The sequence below is a fragment of the Rhipicephalus microplus genome, chromosome 3, assembly GCF_043290135.1.
Source record: "Rhipicephalus microplus isolate Deutch F79 chromosome 3, USDA_Rmic, whole genome shotgun sequence".
Classification (NCBI taxonomy): Eukaryota; Metazoa; Arthropoda; class Arachnida; order Ixodida; family Ixodidae; genus Rhipicephalus; species Rhipicephalus microplus.
The window spans coordinates 30,635,077-30,654,358 of NC_134702.1; the positions used below are offsets into that span (position 1 = coordinate 30,635,077).

A 19,282-nucleotide genomic window follows, 5' to 3' on the forward strand; every position below is an offset into this window, starting at 1 on the left:
CACACGCAGCATGTGCTAAGTTGTGCACTTTTCTATCATAGGTTGACTCGTGCTTGCCGCTGTACGCTGCCTGGCCGTCCGTCATCAACTTCTTCCGCGCATCTGCATGACGTAAAGAACCTGCTGACTGCGGAGATAACCTCACGGAGTCTGCGCCTGCGCCATCAGAAACAGTGCCACCTACGCCTATAAAAGCATCGCCTCAACGGGAATTCATCGGGATTTGCGGCCACACGCAGCATGTGCTAAGTTGTGCACTTTTCTATCATAGGTTGACTCGTGCTTGCCGCTGTACGCTGCCTGGCCGTCCGTCATCAACTTCTTCCGCGCATCTGCATGACGTAAAGAACCTGCTGACTGCGGAGATAACCTCACGGAGTCTGCGCCTGCGCCATCAGAAACAGTGCCACCTACGCCTATAAAAGCATCGCCTCAACGGGAATTCATCGGGATTTGCGGCCACACGCAGCATGTGCTAAGTTGTGCACTTTTCTATCATAGGTAGGAATTTTGTGCTTGTTATTGTGACTTAGCTAAGTGCAATTGTTTGTGGCTGCTTATCCCCCTTCCTGTACTTTGATTGTTGTTCAAATGGGTGTTGATCTGTGCACTCACCGGGCACGCATTGGTCTGTTCTCTGTGCGCCACAAGCCCCGGTACAGCAGTGTCGTTCCCTTCAGTGACAGTTCGCACTTCATCCTCGCTCTTTGCCCTAGACCTTCGCTAGGATTACTATCAGTATGCTTCGCCTTGCTACTGCTCCAAGCGGGAGACGTTGAAACCAATCCAGGTCCCAAGATTGACGACGTCCTAGTCTTCCTTAGGGAGTTTCGTGAAGAAGTCGCGACAGACATAAACGATGTGAAAGAACAAGTTGCTAATCTAAACACCCGGATCACCGCTATTGAAAGCAAAATTAGTAGTGTACAAGAAATACAGGATCACTTTGACGCAGTCAGGACATCCGTTCATGAAGTTAAGGCTAACATAAGAAAAACTAATGATGAGCTCATTGATGTCGTAGACGATATCAGTAACAGAATGAGGCGTAACAACCTAATAATTAAAGGCATACCTGAAAATGGTCAGGAGGGATATGCCGAATCCGAAGCCATCGTGAAAGATTTCTGTTCTACCCACTTGAAGATTAACGTTGGCGACATCGAACGCGCTCATCGTATTGGTCAGCGCCGTCCTGGCTTTCATAGGCCTATCATCATTAAGTTCCTCAATTTCAAAACCAAAACAGAAGTTTTACGGAACGCCCCCAAACTGAAAAACCTCGATTTCCCGAAGGTATGGATAGAAGAAGATTTTTCTCCCAAAGTTCAGTTGGCTCGCAGAAAATTGCGTGAATATGCCAGGAGTAATCGTGAAGGAACAGAACCATTTTCTATACGTTATAACTCTCTGCACTTGAAAGGCTCCATCTACCGATATGACCCTGTCAAAGATAACATCATAGAAGTTCCTACACGCAACCAGTCATCGCGTACTTGACAAAAACTTGCAGAAAAATCCAAAGCTGTATCTTCAAATACTGTCTCGTTACTTTTGGCCAACTTCCGCAGCCTGTATCACAAACTAGACAGTTTAAAGGCACTGATGCATACTTGCTCTGCTGATGTTATAATTGGTACTGAAACCTGGCTATCCAGCGACGTCGCGGACAGTGAACTAGCTCTGCACCCGTCTTTTAAGATATTTCGCAAAGACAGGGAAAATTCTCGAGGAGGCGGAGTTATCATTGCTATCAGAGGAGATTATAATCCATCACTTTTGATTGTCGATACTCCCCTAGAACTAGTTGCGATTACCGCGCGTATTGGTCATGCGCAGTGTGTGATTGTTGCATGCTATCGCCCGCCTGACAATCGGTCAGACTTTGTACACTTATTTAATACCGCCATTGAACATATTTTTTCTCAATATCCGAAATGCATTTTGATAGTAGGGGGAGACTTTAACTACCCTTATATCGACTGGTCAAACTCTTCTCTGAAAGAAAACAGCAATAGATCTGAATGTGTTAATTTCTTGCATACTCTGCATTTTCATCATTTATCTCAAGTTGTACAAAAACCAACACGAGGCAATCATATCTTAGACTTAATCTTGACAAATCATCCTGAATTAAGTGAAGTCCGAGTGCTTGATCCAATAAGTGACCATAATGTCGTACACTGCTCGTTTGCACTGAAATCCACCGTACAAAAGAAAATGAAGAAGTGTATTCTCAGTTACGCTCGCGCTAATACTGAAAAAATGATGGCCATTTTAGCACCATTTGCCGCAGACTTTTCAAATGAATTCCAAAATAGATCTGCAAATGACAATTGGTGTTTGTTTCGAGACAGACTGAAGGAAGTTGAAGCTAACTGTATACCTAAGATAACCATCACCTCAAGGCCGAACGACCCCTGGTTTAACCACGATGTAAAAAAATGCATAAACAAGAAAAAAAGAGCTTTCAGAAAGTTTTCTCGGACAAAGACTCAAGCAGACTGGGAAAACTACAAGAACATATCACGTCTTACAGAAACAGCTATTTCTAACGCCAAAAACGAATTCTTCAACTCTATCCTTCCAAATATGCTGAAAACTGACCCAAAAAAGTTTTGGCAAGTTGTAAACCCCAAACATAATCATGCAGCTCCCTTACTTACTGAAAATGGCGTGACTTTGAGCATTATAGATAGCGCAAACAAGTTTCGTAAATGTTTTTCCGACGTTTTTACTAGGGAACACGCACTTCATGATGCTCATATATCTCATCAACCGCTCATCCAGTACCCTTTCTTGCCCATCGTAATATCACAAAATGGCATATCTCGTGCCATTGACAGGCTCCCTAATAAAACCAGCCCCGGTCCGGATGGTATAAGCGCCAAACTTCTAAAATTTACGTCCCATTACTCGTCTTTATTGCTATCTTTAATATTTCAACAATCGCTGGATACAGGATGCGTACCAGAAGATTGGAAATCTGCCTTAGTGATTCCAGTTTTTAAATCAGGTGACTCCACAGATCCCACCAACTACAGACCAATTTCTCTAACATGCATCTCCTGCAAACTGCTTGAGCATGTTTTGTATACCCACATTATAACTTACCTCAACCAAAACAACTTGCTTCTTGACAACCAACATGGATTCCGTCAACATCGCTCATGTCAAACTCAACTGTTCGAACTCGTCACAGATATTCACACTTCAATACACAATCAACTTTACATAGACGCCATCTTCATTGACTTTTCTAAAGCATTTGATCGCGTGCCTCACAATCGCCTCAAACTTAAAATCAGAAATTTACAACTTGATTACAACTGTACGCGATGGATTGAAGAATTCCTTAGTAATAGATTTCAGGTAATCAGTTTGCAAGATTGCTTTTCTACCCGTGCTGACGTCATCTCGGGAGTCCCCCAAGGCTCCGTCCTTGGCCCATTATTATTTTTGATATACATAAATGACATAGCCGTTAATCTCGCATCTCAAATACGCCTTTTCGCAGACGATTGCGTCATTTACAAACCCATAACCAGCAACAGTGACGTCATTTCTCTACAATTAGACCTAAATAGGCTAACAGAATGGTGCAACATATGGCAAATGGAAATCAATATTTCAAAGACTAAACACGTGCAATTCGCTTCAACTATTCGCCAGAACGCTAATCAATATAAAATACGTGGTGCTAACATTGGCTCAGTATCCTCGATTAAATACCTTGGTGTACTTTTTACGTCAAACTTAAACTGGAATGCGCACATTGAACACGTCACCTCCAAAGCATGCAAAAAACTAGGATACCTTAAACGACGCCTACATGTCGCAAACACTGATACGAGGCTTCGTGCGTATATCTCACTCATAAGGCCTTCTTTGGAATATGCCTCTATAATTTGGCACCCTCATCACGCTTACTTGTCCAATCTACTCGAATCAGTTCAAAATAAAGCAGCCCGATTTATCATGTCTTCATATTCTCACTACGTAAGTGTATCTGCCTTGAAGAAAAGGCTAAATCTTGTCAGTCTTGGCTCACGCAGAAAATTTGCACGTCTGGTGTTTTTTCATAATCTTCATCATGGAAACTCCACATTTGCTCGAGCTAACCTTCTGCCTGCTCCCAATGTATCTACTCGGCGAGACCATGTTCATAAAATAAAACCAATATTTGCTCGAACGAACTTGTATCAAAATTCGCCGCTAGTGTTATCAATTACAGAATGGAATTCCTTGCCCTCATCTCTAGTGTCGCTTACAGAATCAACTCTATTTCAAGCTGCCCTAACAGTGTTTTTCGATGGAAACCCTCCTTAGCCCAATATATTCGCATATCTTGTGAACTTGTCACTACTGTTGTATTTGCCTTGTGTATTTTTGTCCCAAACTTTCTCGTTACCGCTTCGCATTGTGCTCTATTTTTATTTCATGGTTTTTGTGTGCATTTTTTACCATTATATGTACACACCTCGTTTTTGTAAACCCACTTGCATCCCCCCCTATGTAATGCCCTCTTTGGGCCCTTAGGGTATTTGTATAAATAAATAAATAAAAAGCCATAAAGGGGTGCACGAGGAAACGCAGCCGAGTGTATCGGATTCGTGCCTACGCGATTTCGTTTCGATGCAAAGCAACAACCGCGGCAGCTTCTTGTCATGCACCGTGCGCGGCCCGGGAGCGGAGCAACGCGTCTTATTAAACTTATCCTCATTATTTTCACCACCTTAACCTTTGTTCTCTCTCCCTCTTTCGTCCCACCTTCACGGGCTAACTCGACAACCCTTCCTGAAAGCGATGAACGAGATCCCGCGTAAATCACGCGTACAGAATCATTCCCATCGTGGCGCACCTGTATACGCTGACGCGTTGGCGAGTGGACGGGATGGCTCCGTGCAACTGCAAAGACTAGAATGGAAATAAGCAGGCGCAGCACGCGCGATCTGGGTATGCAAAGTGAGAACAATTTGATATTTGATTTATATGTGGCGTTTAACGGCCCAAAACCGCCACTGAGGAAAATTTGACATTTGTGTTACGCCTGGGAGTCCACACTGAACGTCAATGCCTCTGCAAAGGCGATCTGTGTCAAGGCCAGTGCTCGAGCCCGCCTGACGCGATCAACTCAACGACGCCATCAAGCGGCGGCGCCGGTCTGTCACGCATCGCAAAGCGAGCTCCCTCAGCCCACGAGCCCGATGAAGCAATCGGCGCCTTCCAGTCTGGCGAGTCTTGCGCAATGCGTGGCAACATCCTCCGTCCTTGGGTGCAACCACGCGCGGCGGTGGGTCCCCATTGGGGGATTCTGACATCACGGCCGGCGGCGCTTCTGGTTGGACGTTGGGTGACTCAAACGATCCACCCGGTGCCTATAAAAAAGGTCTTGCGGCGCGTCGTCAGCAGTAGACCTATGTCAGAAAAGCCTCTCGTTGCTTCGAGCCCTTTCGCTGTCGGCGCGGCCGGTGTCCTTGTAAGCGGCGAGTTTCGTGGCGTCCATCGTAACCTCGTCGGCGGTGCGCTTCGTAACAGCTGTCGGTCCCAGCGCCGGATATGTAACGCCTCTATTTCTATGCTGTACATAAACCTTGCCTTAACTCACCGTCGTCTCGTCCGCTCGTCCATCAGCTTTGCGCAGAAGCAGTCGCGAGCTGAGAAACCTACGCTACCAAACGGCTGGTGACCTTGGCGGTGGAGTTCGGAGCAGTGGCGCCTTCGGGACCGTGTTGGCGTCTCGCCTTCGTAACATTTGATCGATATGCGGGGTTTAACGTCCCAAAACCATTATATGATTATGAGAGACGCCGTAGTGGAGCGCTCCGGAAATTTCGGCCACATGGGTTTCTTTAACGTGCGCCCAAATCTGAGCACACGGGCCCACATCATTTTCGCCTCCATCGAAAATGCAGCCGCTATTCGATCCTGCGACCTGCGGGTCACCAACCGAAAAGTGAGAAAAAGACGTGGAACGCTGCACAGCGCGCGCCCGGTGTTCCACTACAGTCCTGAAAAATGCGCGCTCCTACATCGCTGTCCAGCGACGCTCTTTTAGTTGCCTGCTGCGTAGAGCACATGAAGATAATTTCATTTGGCAAGCGTTCTAAGTTAACTTCGATCCGTGGAATTGGCTTAGATTCGAATGGTCGGCAAAGTACACTATAATCTGTACAAGGGATAGAATTAAAGGCGTTTTCTTTCTTTCCTTTAACCACCTACTGGCTAGATAGAAAGGTGTGTTGACCCCATAGTTGCTGTAAGAATGCGAGTTAGGTGTGGAGAACAAGTTTCCTTCAGCTGGACAATGATATGTAGTAACCACCTACTGGCTAGATAGAAAGGTGTGTTGACCCCATAGTTGCTGTAAGAATGCGAGTTAGGTGTGGAGAACAAGTTTCCTTCAGCTGGACAATGATATGTAGTGCTAGTAGTTAAACCAGAAAGGAAGAAGGAACAGGAGAGAGAGGAAAGGCACAGATGCTAACCAGTCTAGAAAAACTCGCATGCTATAGAGAAAATTGAAGAGGCATTTGGGGAATCTGCAGGGGAGTCTGAATGATAACGGTAGAGAGAAAGATGGAGAATAAAGCGAGCACACAGACACATTCCTCGCAGCCACAATATCGCTATTCGTCTATAAGCGCTAATAAAAGTCTTTTGTCCTGAGAGATTTTAGCATCACCTTCGTCCAGGACCGCATTTCAAGTAGACGAATATGACGAAAAAACCCCTCGCGCAAACAGCATTCTTTAATTTCACCTGCTGTGGTTTCGCTTCCAATCGCATTGCCTTTCTTCATTTCGTCGTGCTGTATACACATGTCGCGCACATTATCGCAGTGAAACGGAATACGATATGACCGGACTGCTGTGCGATTCGTAGCGGTAACAACACCGCTTGTCCAGGTGAACGGGTAGCCGATACGTAAACAAAACAAAACAAACAGGAGAAAACGAGGCGTCTTTCCGACTCTCAAGGTTGAAATTAAACGCCGCGACCGAGAGGAGAAAAAATACGGAAAAGGCGTCTATTGCGAAAGCCGCACCTGATGAGAGCACGCGCTGAACGAAAGCCCGTTTAGTGGGGGCAGCTCCCCCTCGCTTCTTCTTTTGTTTCGTCTCTCACCCCATCTGCATTTGCTAATCGGCATCCAAGGGCCACGCGCTGAGGCAGCGGCGAGCTCGAACTGGGCAACACCATTACCTCAATAATCGGCAACGCGAAGGCGCCTTTCTTCCACCGGCCGCACCTGATGACCCGTACCGTGTACCACGCGCTTTAGTGGCCATCTGGCGGCGGGCAGAAGAGACGGAGAACTCAAATGGGACGATGCCGAACGTTGAAAACAAACAAGCAAACAAGCAAAAAAGAGAACGAATCGGTATAACGCCCTAACTTGGGCCTCTATATATACTTCAGCTCTAGTTGTTTCACGAACCCGTTCACAGAGGCACATGAAAGCAGAAAAGAAAATTAGAGAGAGAGAGAAAGAAGTTCTTGCGCTGAGGAGGATAAATATGATAAAGAAACCCAGGAATTTCATATACCTAATCGGCGCTTCACTGTGCTTGCTGTCTCGGCGGGTTCGTCTTCTTGCTCTTGTTGCGTGCGAGTCGTCGAAAAAGAAAACATAAAAAAACAATAACGCGAGAACTGCGGATAGTGGTGCGCGGAGAGCTAGTTCACTTCATTTCCATAAAATAACCGTCAGCGATCGCGTCGGGCTTCTTCTTCTTCTCCGTATACACTTGTACACGGCGAGGCGCAATTATTATTCCGTTCATGGCTAAAAGAAAAAAAGAAAGGAATAAGGGAGGAATAAGGTCGTCTCGAGGTAAGACGAGAAAAAAAAAATCCCGTGCGAGAGAAGCAGAGATGAATAAAGTGCTCGTCAGGACGGAACAAAAGAGCGCGCGCTTCGAGAAGGGAGCGTCCAGGGTGCAGAGAGCAAAACATGCAGGCGTCGTTGCATTAGGAAAAAGAAGGGGGGGTATCACGGCAACCACCACTGTATACCTCCGAAGAGGCGGGGGGGGGGGGGGGGGCGATGATAATAAACTGCACGCGCTTTGCATGGCGAGCGGGCTCCGCTGGCCGGCCAGAGGCGATCCTTTTAATTCGTGCATCCTCTATATCAAACCGCCTTCCTGTCCTGGCTTCTTCCGCGCATTATTCGCAGACGCAACTTCGTGAGCGTATATCTAAGCGCGCCGAACGCGCATGCCGAGAAATCAAAGGAGATAGCGCGCGCTCAGCCGCAGAACGGAAGGGGCGAGGAAACCGAAACTATGGTGCATTAGCGAGGCAACCGAAACTATGGTAAATTTTATTTTTGGTGGGCGCGCGTTCCGGCTACTTGTGTACGACGATGTTCCGGCATGTATTCACTAACGTTTATCGTACGCGACCGTTCCAAACCATTGCGAGAGCTATCCCTATAGCTTTAAACTGTGAAATATGATGGATTTCACACAATAGCTGCTGTTCCAGCATCTGGCAACCTCGAGGTGCACTAGCTTATCCATTCGACGTCAACATCTGCGCGTGAAAGATGTTATGTAATTCTCTAATACAATAATAATGTCGTTCCGCACTAGTGATCTTTCATGTGCACCAGAACCATCTCAAAGGCGTATGGGATTTTGCCTCCGTCGAAACGCGGCCGTCGCGGCCGGAATTAGAACCCGCGACCTACGGGGTAGCAGTTGGACACCCCGACCCCTAAACCACCGGACGGGTTGCACGTAAAAAGATGCGATATTCGGCACCGAAAAGCGTCATCATTTAAATTCGTTGTCTTGACGAATATTCTTTAGCGGCGTGTGTCCGATTGGGGGAACAGGACCCAATTCCTCCGTTTTAGCACGCAGAATAGTTTAGCACTTGCTTACAGTTTCCAACCGTAGCGTGTATAAGCTATAGCCTAAAAGCTTAACTGAAACGTTAGCAGGTCGAATGGGAAGCTGTGAGCGCTTGCTTCCGGCTACACCGTTCGAGTTGTTTATACAAACATGCGTGGGAATCCTGATCGCATAGGTACGCAACGGCACGGACAACGCTATAAACCAAATCAACGAGCGACGTATACGTTCCTTGAACCATACATCATTTGCGCGGACCTCGTCGACGCAACAACGCTTCCGTGCGCCGAACACATTCGGTGAGCGCCCCGCGAAACTCCGAGGAAATGCGCGTTATTTAAGCAAGACGCGAACATGACACGAAGCTCGGCTAAGAACGATCACGACGGAAAGGGCTTGGAGATGGGGCGTAACCCCGGCAGGAAGAAAGCGAGAAGAAGAAGAAGAAGAAGAAGAAGTAAAGAAGCACGGGGAATTATACAGAAAGAAGCCGCGCTGCTGTGACCAAATGACGCAAGCATTCGTGCGCAAGCTAGCGTGTTACGCGTGAGAGGTCGAGCTTTTTCGATTGTCGCGTGACAAGCCTGCATTCGAGCGTGAAAAGGAAAATAAAAAAAAAAAACCTCCGGTAAATGAGGCGGTGAGGCAACGAAAAGTGGATACAGAGCACCACGGGAGGGCGCAAGCGCTGAAACACACACGCACAAGTATACGCGCGGGCATAATACACACACTGCGGTGAACGCGAAATGGCACGAAAATGCGTCGCCGATGCCACAACTATGCGCGCTCTCTCCCGTTCCGGCGGTTTTTCCTGTACATTCTCGGGTATAACCACCGGACATTAGGGCCAAATTGTCGTCGGCTACGTGTCTTCGGCCACCCAAAACGAAAGGCCGTGCTACGGTGAACGAAGGGGCCAACAGGTGATGTCCGTTCCGATGTGTTTCTATAGTTCGTTTGTTTTTTTTTTTTTTTTTCCTTTCACGTTTCTTAGATGTCAGTCTCTCGTGCGGTCGAAGCGAAACCAAGAGCGCGGAACACTGCCGCCGCCACTCGCGCGACGTGCTGCCACACAAAAAAAAAAAAAAGAGGAGTCGAAAATCGCTTCGAGTTGCGAAAACGCGACGGCGCTTCGGCGGCGCTCCCTTTCCGCCTCCGTGCAGCATCACGAACGTTATAATACATGAGCGTTGAAGTTTCGCGGAAAAGTAAGTGACGGCAGTACCCTCCCTCTCCCAACCCATTTTTTTTTTCGTTATTACACGAGCGTCGTCTTTCTGTTCCGACGTGGGAGCGGCCCGCAACGTGCTAAAGCACGTTCCGAAGGACCAAATAAAGTCCATCCATCCATCCATTACTCGAGCACTTACGTATTTGCAGTCGTTTTCGAAAGAACCTACATTCTTTGTCGAGGCGCTGGGAAGGGAGTGGGTGATGAAGGGAGCGAGTTCACCTTTACACGAGTACGCACTCGACACGGGCGAATGTTGTTGTTGCGTGCGAATCTTGCGCGCATGCACAATGCGCTCGGTGGCGCCGCCACAGGTGCCCGCGTGTTTGACGACAATGACGCCGAAAACGGTGGCCGACCAAGCGGCGGCCACAAAAAAGGTGAGCTAACTTGACTCGGCGAAGAAACGAAAGTGAACGGGTCTGACCCTCCAAGAGAGCGAATGGTGCGCAGGGAAATGACGCAGGGTGCGGCATTTCGCTTTCATTCTTTCTCCGGTGAAAACTCTCGCGATCACGCACCCATGCATAGTCATTGAACTTCGAGCTCTGGTGGGGGGACGCGCGCACGGACATTCGCCCTTGAAGAAGAGAAGAAGACGCGGAAGGGGGTTTCTCGTGTTTGTCATGCGTCGAAGCCAACGAACCAGGCGAGACGCACAGGGCGTACCGCAAGATTCTCGGACGTGGAGCAGGATATATTTTTGCTTTCCCGCAGATGCGCGCGCGCGCGTATAGGAGTGTACGGGTATCAAAATGTTGGCCGTGTATATAGCTCCGGAGATCTGCCGATGTAGCTTCGCTGGACATAACAATAACGGACGTGACCTCAACTGGCACGTCGGAACGGATAACTTTTCGCGACGGTTTCGCTTCCGCGCGTACAAGATTGGCGTTGCAGTTGCCGGCACTGGCGCAGTGCTCGTGATCGAAAAACTGTACGCCGAAATCACTGCAGTTGTGGAGCCGAATTCTGAAAAGCGATTTATGCTACACTTTCTTTCTTTCTTTCTTTCTTTCTTTCTTTCTTTCTTTCTTTCTTTCTTTCTTTCTTTCTTTCTTTCTTTCTTTCTTTCTTTCTTTTTTTCTGTCTTTCTTTCTCTTTCTTTCTTTCTTTATTTATTTATTTATCCATTTCGTTTAGTACACGCCTTTATCTACTGTAGCACTATGCTTTCTTGTGTTGTTTTGTGTGTCACACGGAGCTTTGAATTTTCCAGTAACTTATTTTTGTCCGAGACCCCCCCACCCCCCAAAAAAATAAAATAAAATAAAAGCCGGTGCCATGCGAGCCTATCAATGCCATCGTGCATTTACTGTTAACAGCTGGATAAGCTATGAAGTGAGGACACAAACAACTTGGGATCTGTGGGTTCGTGATTTTTTTTGTCTATCTCAATTTCTTTTGTCTTTTTTCGAGGGGTGGCGGGTGGGGGAGAGTGAAGGATTTACTATAACTTTTTTATGTCCGCCGGGAAGTTTTCCCGAAACACCGGCTCATGGTGGCACATCAGTACCGAACTCAGTAAAAGACTCAAGTATATAGGATACGACGGTGCCATATCGTCCGCGTATTGTACGTTACTCGTCATACAGAAGCCAAGAGCTGAATTGAAGATGTTACTCACCCAAACAGGTCTTCGAGGCGTCACACGGTGGTTCCGAGTTATCACGCATTTTCTAAGAGAGCACGTATTGCCGAAAGATCACCTAGTCTCCGCCGAGAGTCACTGCAACCTGAATGAGAGAGCGAGAGAAAGAGGTTATTCAGAAGCTCAAACACAACACAATAAACTAGGCTGTAACCTTTAGTTGTACATCACATAGTACTCTTCTTGTGGTGAAATCGTACGTTTTTTTCAGATGACTGGAATAGCTGTCGTATTAGGACATATCGTGATATAGGCATATTTCAGGCCGACTCCCTAAAAAGCAAGTCCGTAATAAATATAGAATTGGAACAGATAAAGATTACAGAAGGAAACCGAACCATCAAAGTGCATATAGGAATGACGCAATCACCTGTATTTCGCATTAATGCGTATTTTATAAGACGTAAGTTAAATGCGCAACATGCAGCCAAGACATAATGTGTTGGGATGTTACACCAGGCCCATTTCTGACTTCGGAGCTTCCTCGTCCAGAACGTTCGTACGTCGTAGACAAGAAGAGCAGTTTGAAATGCACAGAGTTACAGTGGAGTTTCTGCCAGTCTTAGTTGAATATAGCCGGTGAACGAGAGAAGGACGAGAAGCTAGACGAAAACATTACGTGGTGTAAGCTTTCACGACAGAAGACATTAATACTTCGGCATACGTTTTCAAAAGTTAGCCGGAAGAGAATACTCCTCGTGGTGTAAGCTTTCACGACAGAAGACATTAATACTTCGGCATACGTTTTCAAAAGTTAGCCGCAAGAAAATGCTCCTCAACTTGAGAAGTAGCCCGAAATGAAAAGGTACACTAAGTGACACTTTTTGGACTGTATAGCGTATAGTGAGAGCCACCGAGTATTCATTGATGAACTAAATTAACCTTGAGACAGTTAGCCACCTTAGTTCTCGTTATCATCATTTCTAACAAAGAAAAATGATCCCCTGAACTTCCACTTCTCTCTTTCATCCACTTACTAAACAATATGTTACAGCGCTGCCAGTCGCATTCTCCCACGAAGTTCAGCACGTGTGTGTGTGTAAAGTTGTTTACTACTGTGTTTGTGTGTGTGTTTTGTGTGTGTGTGTGGGTGGGCGTGCATGTGTGTGTGTGTCTGTGTGGGCGTGCACGTGTGTGTTTATGTGTATGTGTGTATGTGTGTTTGTATGTGTGTTTTGTTTGTGTGTGTGAGCGTGCATGTGTGTATGTGTGTGTGTTTTTGTGTGTGTTTTGTTTGTGTGTGTGGGCATGTATGTGTGTTTGTGTTTGTGTGTGTGGGCGTGCATGTGTGTGTTTATGTGTTTATGTGTGTGTTTTGTTTGTGTGTGTGGGCGTGCATGTGTCTGTTCATGTGTGTGTGTGTTTGTGTGTATATATGTTTGTGTGTGTGTTTTGCTTGTATGTGTGTGGGCGTGCATGTGTGTTTGTGTGTGTGGGCGTGCATGTGTGTGTTTATGTGCATGTGTGTTTATGTGTGTGTTTGTGTGTGTGTTTGTGTGTGTGTTTGGGCGTGCATGTGTGTGTTTATGTGTACGTGTGTTTGTGTGTGGGCGTGCATGTGTATGTTCATGTGTGTGTGTTTGTGTGTGTTTATGTGTATATATGTTTGTGTGTGTGTTTTGTTTGTGTGTGTGGGCGTGCATGTGTGTGCGTGCGTGTGTGTGTGTGTGTGTGTGTGTGTGTGTGTGTGTGTGTGTGTGTGTGTGTGTGTGTGTGTGTGTGTGTGTGTGTGTGTGTGTGTGTGTGTGTGTGTGTGTGTGTGTGTGTGTGAACGCCGCGGTCGGAACACAGCGTTCGCACTTCGATGGAGGCGAAATGCTGGAGGCCCGTGTACTCGTAAAGGGCTGACAACAGATAATCAAATTTCGGAGAACGCGTGCTGGTAGAAAATTTCAGGGCCCGCCACTATCGCGTACCTCGTAAATACATCGTGGTTCCGGCACGTAAACCCCTAGATATTATTATAATCATCATTGTGCAAGTATATGACTACGATTGTACAGCGTGTCCATATAGGCCTACACACTCACTGCGACATGGCGAGGCGCAGGGATGCTCTTTATAGAAATCAGTAAAGATGCCAGTAAGCTATGTCGCAATTGTGACATGAAAAGGCATAAATAAAACACTCACTATTGATGATATATGTTGCATTTCGCGGAGATGAGGCGATACCTGGCGCGCGCCATAAATTCACTTATATAATCTCTTTTTCCACGCAACGCATCGTCTATAAATGTTCGATTCCCAAATCATGTTTGCAAATGATTTTTTCTGTTATTATTTCTTTTCTTCGGTGTTATATTGAAACAAAGAGTAACGCTCTTCTGGTGCTGATTCATCACAAAAAACCTAGTAGCAAGGAAATTTAACATTCGACAGATATTTTACCGCGAACCACGGTAAAATACCGCGAGATATTTACCACGAGATATTTTACCGCGAGATATTTTACCTTGCTCCTGAGCGAGACTTGGCAACTCAAGCTTCATCGACATGCACTAATAACATTAATTGGTGATGTTTCACTCGCACAAAAGTGTGATACGATTAAGCGAGATGCGGCACATAGGAGCTACCGAAATTTCGGCCACCCGGAGTTCTTTGAAGTGGACTTAAATCTAGCATTGTGCCTCATCGCTTAGCGCAAAATGGATCGCGCTAGAAGGAAAACCACTCTGAGTGACAAGCGAGTCCTCCGATTCCGTCTGTAGTCTAGATACATCGTAGAAGTGTGGCAGCTTGGGCTAGTTGGTATGGCATGACGATAGTTATAGCGCGAGAACAAAACGACACATAGACAACAAGGACACGAAAGACACGAGCTCGTGTCTTTCGTGTCCTTCTTGTCTATGTGTCGTCGTTTTGTTCTCGCGCTATAACTATCGTCAGGCTAGATACAACGTTGCGGGAAATCCAGCCAGTCACCAGTTTCCTCAGAGAGCTGCGGGATACACATGAAGTGTATAGCCTTGTTTGCTTTCGCCATTCCACGCAACATTCCAGTTTGTTGCTGTGACTTTTTTTTCTTTTATTTCTTCTCGCTTCGATGGCAGGCGGCAAACGCACGCACAAGCAGGGCCCAGGCATACACACAGGCAGGGGCGGGCAAAGGTCGCGAAAAGGGTAAAGAGCACATCTGCTCGCGCGCGTGCTCCCAAAAGAAGGGAAAGGCGCACAAAAGGAGAGCCCGACGGGCCGCGCCCGCCGCAAAGAAAAAAAAGTGCTTTGACCCCAGGATTTCCAACCGCGACGGCAAGCCGCCTCCTGCGTCCTGTTTTACGTAACCGCCACTTCTCGTCGCGCAGCTTGCGCGGTAGTATTGTGGGTGGGCGTTTGTAGGCGAGGGAGGGAAAAAAGCGGCTGTACGCTGAAAGAAAGCGTGAGACGGAAAGGATGTGTCCGGGGGGGAAGTAAACTATGGAGAGGCGGCAGCTCGGTTGGAAGGAGGGAAAGAGAAACACGCTAATGACGTAACTGACAAATAATAAGAAGGAGAAAGGCTGACAAAACATTGATCGACCCAAAACGAAACGATCAATTCAATGTTAACAGGTATATGCAATGTTTAGGGAAAGTTCGCAACGACGTTTTTGAGGCGAAACCCACAGATGCCTCATCAAGCGCGAAAAGGGACCGTCGCTGTCATAAACGTAAATGATGTGTGAAATCACCACCATGAGATGACGTCAATCTGTGACCTCATAATGACGTCACATGCCTCTATAAAGTTTGTGACATCATTGCGACGTCATCGCGTGACACAGTCGCTAAAGTATGACGATCAGGGAGCTAATGCGCGGCTCTTAATGTGCAGAAAGTTTCCGAGTACATCCGATCTTGGAGGCAGTGCGAAACCACGTTAGTTGCGGAAAGATTTCAATTCAGCTTTAGTTCAGGTGTTTCCTGAGAACCAATAGAGTAAAAGAGACAGAATATTTTTCTCCCTTTACAGTTGTTTTAGACGAACGCCCAAGGGACTACATGTAAGTTCTTTTAAAAAGAAGCTTTTTCTCTGTTTTGATAACGCAAGGATGTTGAGCTCGACTACCTTCGTACTGTCACGACGGGATGCAATTATTCACAGATGAAGTGGTAAAAAGGTGTTCTTAGTTGTGCCTTGAGCTCAAATTTACGAAGACTCACACTCATACATAAATAAAAAGACCATAATGTAGAAAAGGCGAGTTTTACTTTTGAGACTGACATTTTTGCCCTTCATAACTTCTTTATTTTGCTCGAACATTTCTTAACGAACTTTCTGCTTATAACCTCGTTTCTTTCCGATCTCCCTATCTATCTATCTATGCATCATCAAGAAATCCAGGGTTCGCTAATCAGGCTTCCCAACGCTTTCAGAATTCTCCCATCTGCAAGTCGAACTGAGTCGGGAGGCTTTTTCCCAGGCGACGCCTCAAATAACAGCTCTCCGACAACAATAAATATTTCTTCCTATACCAGCAAGAAGTGGCATCGTGAACTATGGGCGCAAAGCTACTGAACTATATAAACACACAGATAGAACACACGCAGGCCTGCACATACACACACATACATCACGCGAGAACAGTGCTTAGCTGGAACCCCAACAATACATGCGCCCTCTAAGTAAACCAAATGTAGAAAGACGCTGCGCTCTTTAGCGTACGCAATTAAAAGCACGCGAAATAGAAATTCTCAAATATCAAGCCACAAGCAGCGATGGTGGCGCTGGGGGTCTCATTCTCATGCAACGCATAGATGGTCCCCATTCCTGTCCCCACGAAGTGTAACCCTCCCACTCCTGCTCATTTCCTCCGAGCTTTTATTTCGCCTCGAATTTTTTTATAGTGACCCCACCCTTTTTTTCGTACCCATTTAAGACCGCACCATACACACACACGCACAGACACGGATTGCCTTGTGTTCGGGCGGCGTTGCACAATGAACGGGAAGGCGCTTTCGTAGCATAAAAAATAACGCCTAGCGCAGGTACGATTAAAATACACATAAGAAAAGAGAAGTGCGTTTTGGGGACCCAAAGGGGTGAATGAGTTTTGCGAAATACCAATCCATATAGAACCGAAAAAGTAAATAAAGCAAAGTCAGCGTGCGGCTTTTACTCCATGAATGTGCTGCTCTCACATTTTTTCTTGCATTTTTTTTCAACGTACTGACTGATGCGCAAACACAAGCGAAGGGGATAAAAAAAATGCTGAGAGGTGGCTATACGGTTTGCAGGCCCTATTAGAATAGAGCTCGGGAGATGCAGAACGAGAGTGCTAAAGCAATGTGCGAAGTAAAATATATGTCGAAAAAAAGGGGGGGGGGGTTAAAGGGGTGGGGCGCCACCACTGAAAAAAAAAATATACGGGGGACTGAAAAAAAAAAGAGGCATAGAGTACGTGGCGCAACCCTTCCGTTCCCAAAGCCGCGGGGTATAAAAAAAATGGCCGCCACTGTGGGGATGAGAAAGGAACGCCTCGGAGGTAAAGCCAGAGTGGTGAAGCTACGCTCGTCGAAACATGCTGGGAAGGGAAACCAATGGCGAATAGCGGAAGACGTTCGCAGCTAGTTTCGCAACGGGAGCACAACAAAACATCTCGTAGCATCGCCGTCTTCGCAGTAGCGCTGCTTGCACAGAAGCGTCGTGAGATCGAAATAAAAGAATACGCAGAGAATGAACAGGTGTAGGTAGTTGGTGTGTGTTTACTTGAATCTGCGAAGGAGGAGTCGAAACGCTGCGCTAAAAAAATACGCTGGTGTTGCCGTTTGTTTTGTTGCGGGGTTAATATTAGATTATTTCTTCATTCGAGTGAACTCTGTCACTAGGGTATACGAGGCACCTCGCTTTAATGCCGTTCCCATGCATGTCTCTGTGTCACCGTGGGTAGGTAGGCGGTCGTGAGAATGTGAAGCGGTCATTGCCTGGTTTTTTGAATTTCGCAACACCATTTCCTGTATACTTCTTTTTAGAGCATACCACAATGATTTTTCAACTTGTGCGCGAACATCGCGTACATAAAAAAAAAAAGAGGAGTGTGAACCAACAGCAGGGCAAACGCGAATTTCCCAGTTGACGTTTTTTTAGCTCTTTATATTTAATTCAATTCCCGGTTATGGCATCCAGAGGCAATCACTGGCGTCCGTTTTTGCGCGCATCGACAGTAGCCAAATGTCTGTGGACGCTACTCTGTCAACTGCCCGAGAGAAGACATTGCAACAGAAGGCGACAAAAGCTCTGTTGAAATTCCTACGCGACACGGGCTTGAACAAGCGGCTTTAAGGTGGCGGTCCCACTCCAGTGGCAAGAGCTCGACATTTTAGTCGTTGTTTACTGGCTCACTGTGCTTGCTCTGCTCAATGGAAGAATATGAGTTCTATTGCATTAGAAAGTTTACGTTCTCCGCGTTCTAATGACAACTAGTATTTTCGCCTAGTCTGGAGTGTTATTTATTGGCAATTAAAACAGTGTGAGCAAAAAACAGCGTTTTTGCTGTACAAGCCTCCGTTGTACTGCCAGTGCAGCAAAACTGTCCAACATAACGAAATGAAATTTGCTGAGCCTTTTAACGAAGCGTTATACAAGGTTTCTATGAAGAGATATTGCCAGTAAAGCAATTAGAAATTGATGCACGCTCTAATAAAAATGGGCAAAAGAATGAAAGTTTATGAGTAAATTAACTTTTTTTCTATTTTGTGCAGAACAACAACATTGAATGAGTTTCCAGGCTACAATGTACATTATGTGTACGCGAAGTTGTTTTGTGTTCTGATGAACAGTTCTTGAATTATTACTCCTTCAATACGGCAATTTATGGCGCTACTTGGTCAGGCATTACCGACGAAGGGACAAAACTATCCAAGCTGAAACTCTGAAATCTTCAATAATAAATCAGCAAGCCTTTCCCTAGGTTTCTATGAAGAGAAAATTGTCGTAAGTTAATTAGAAAATTTGTAGGACAGCAGTGAATTTAGCTCATTTTTCTGCTTGCCAGGTTCGTGCAAATTTCCTTTTTTTGTCTTTTGTAGGCTAATTCACAACAAGTATTGCACATTAGCAGGACCATGTAGTGTCTTGTAATCACCAGTACTCACTAACTTTACGAAGCGGTGCTTGAAACAAAAGATTTTTCAAAAATATTAAAGCTCGCAAACACTTTTTGATGGTGGCGCCCTCTGTCAAAAAAAACATCACGTTGTTTTACGTCAGTTCCGACGTTTGTCAAAAGTGGCGCTTCTAAACATAACTAAGCCGCCAAAACACGGATGGACTTCTTTAGACTTCAGTGGCTAAATCCTGCTGAAAAAGAAAGAAAGAGAAGGAGAGAGAGAAAGGAAGAAGGGAATAAAGCGTGTTGCACTGTACATCAGGAATGCATAGCCAGCAGGTTAGGCTATTGTGCCAAAGATTCCAGGAATTGCTTGGTTGCTCGCCTTTGTACTCAGGTGACTGTAGAAGCGTTTTTGAAGGACACAAAGAACTGGACCTTGCCTCCTCATATTTTTGAAGCCCGTAGGACATTATCTGAAACGCGCTTTCCCATCGCAGGG

The 19,282-nt window shown here is 46.1% G+C and overlaps 1 protein-coding gene across 1 annotated transcript in view; it reads right to left on the minus strand.

Annotated features, from left to right (window-relative positions):
• Positions 1–19,282, minus strand: part of LOC119162046 (zinc finger protein castor homolog 1-like) — a 462,142-nt gene that overhangs the window by 362,475 nt on the left and 80,385 nt on the right. The window contains exon 2 of the mRNA XM_075889173.1: positions 11,726–11,834. The gene's annotated coding sequence lies outside the window, so the exon portion shown is untranslated. The remainder of the gene's footprint in view (positions 1–11,725; positions 11,835–19,282) is intronic.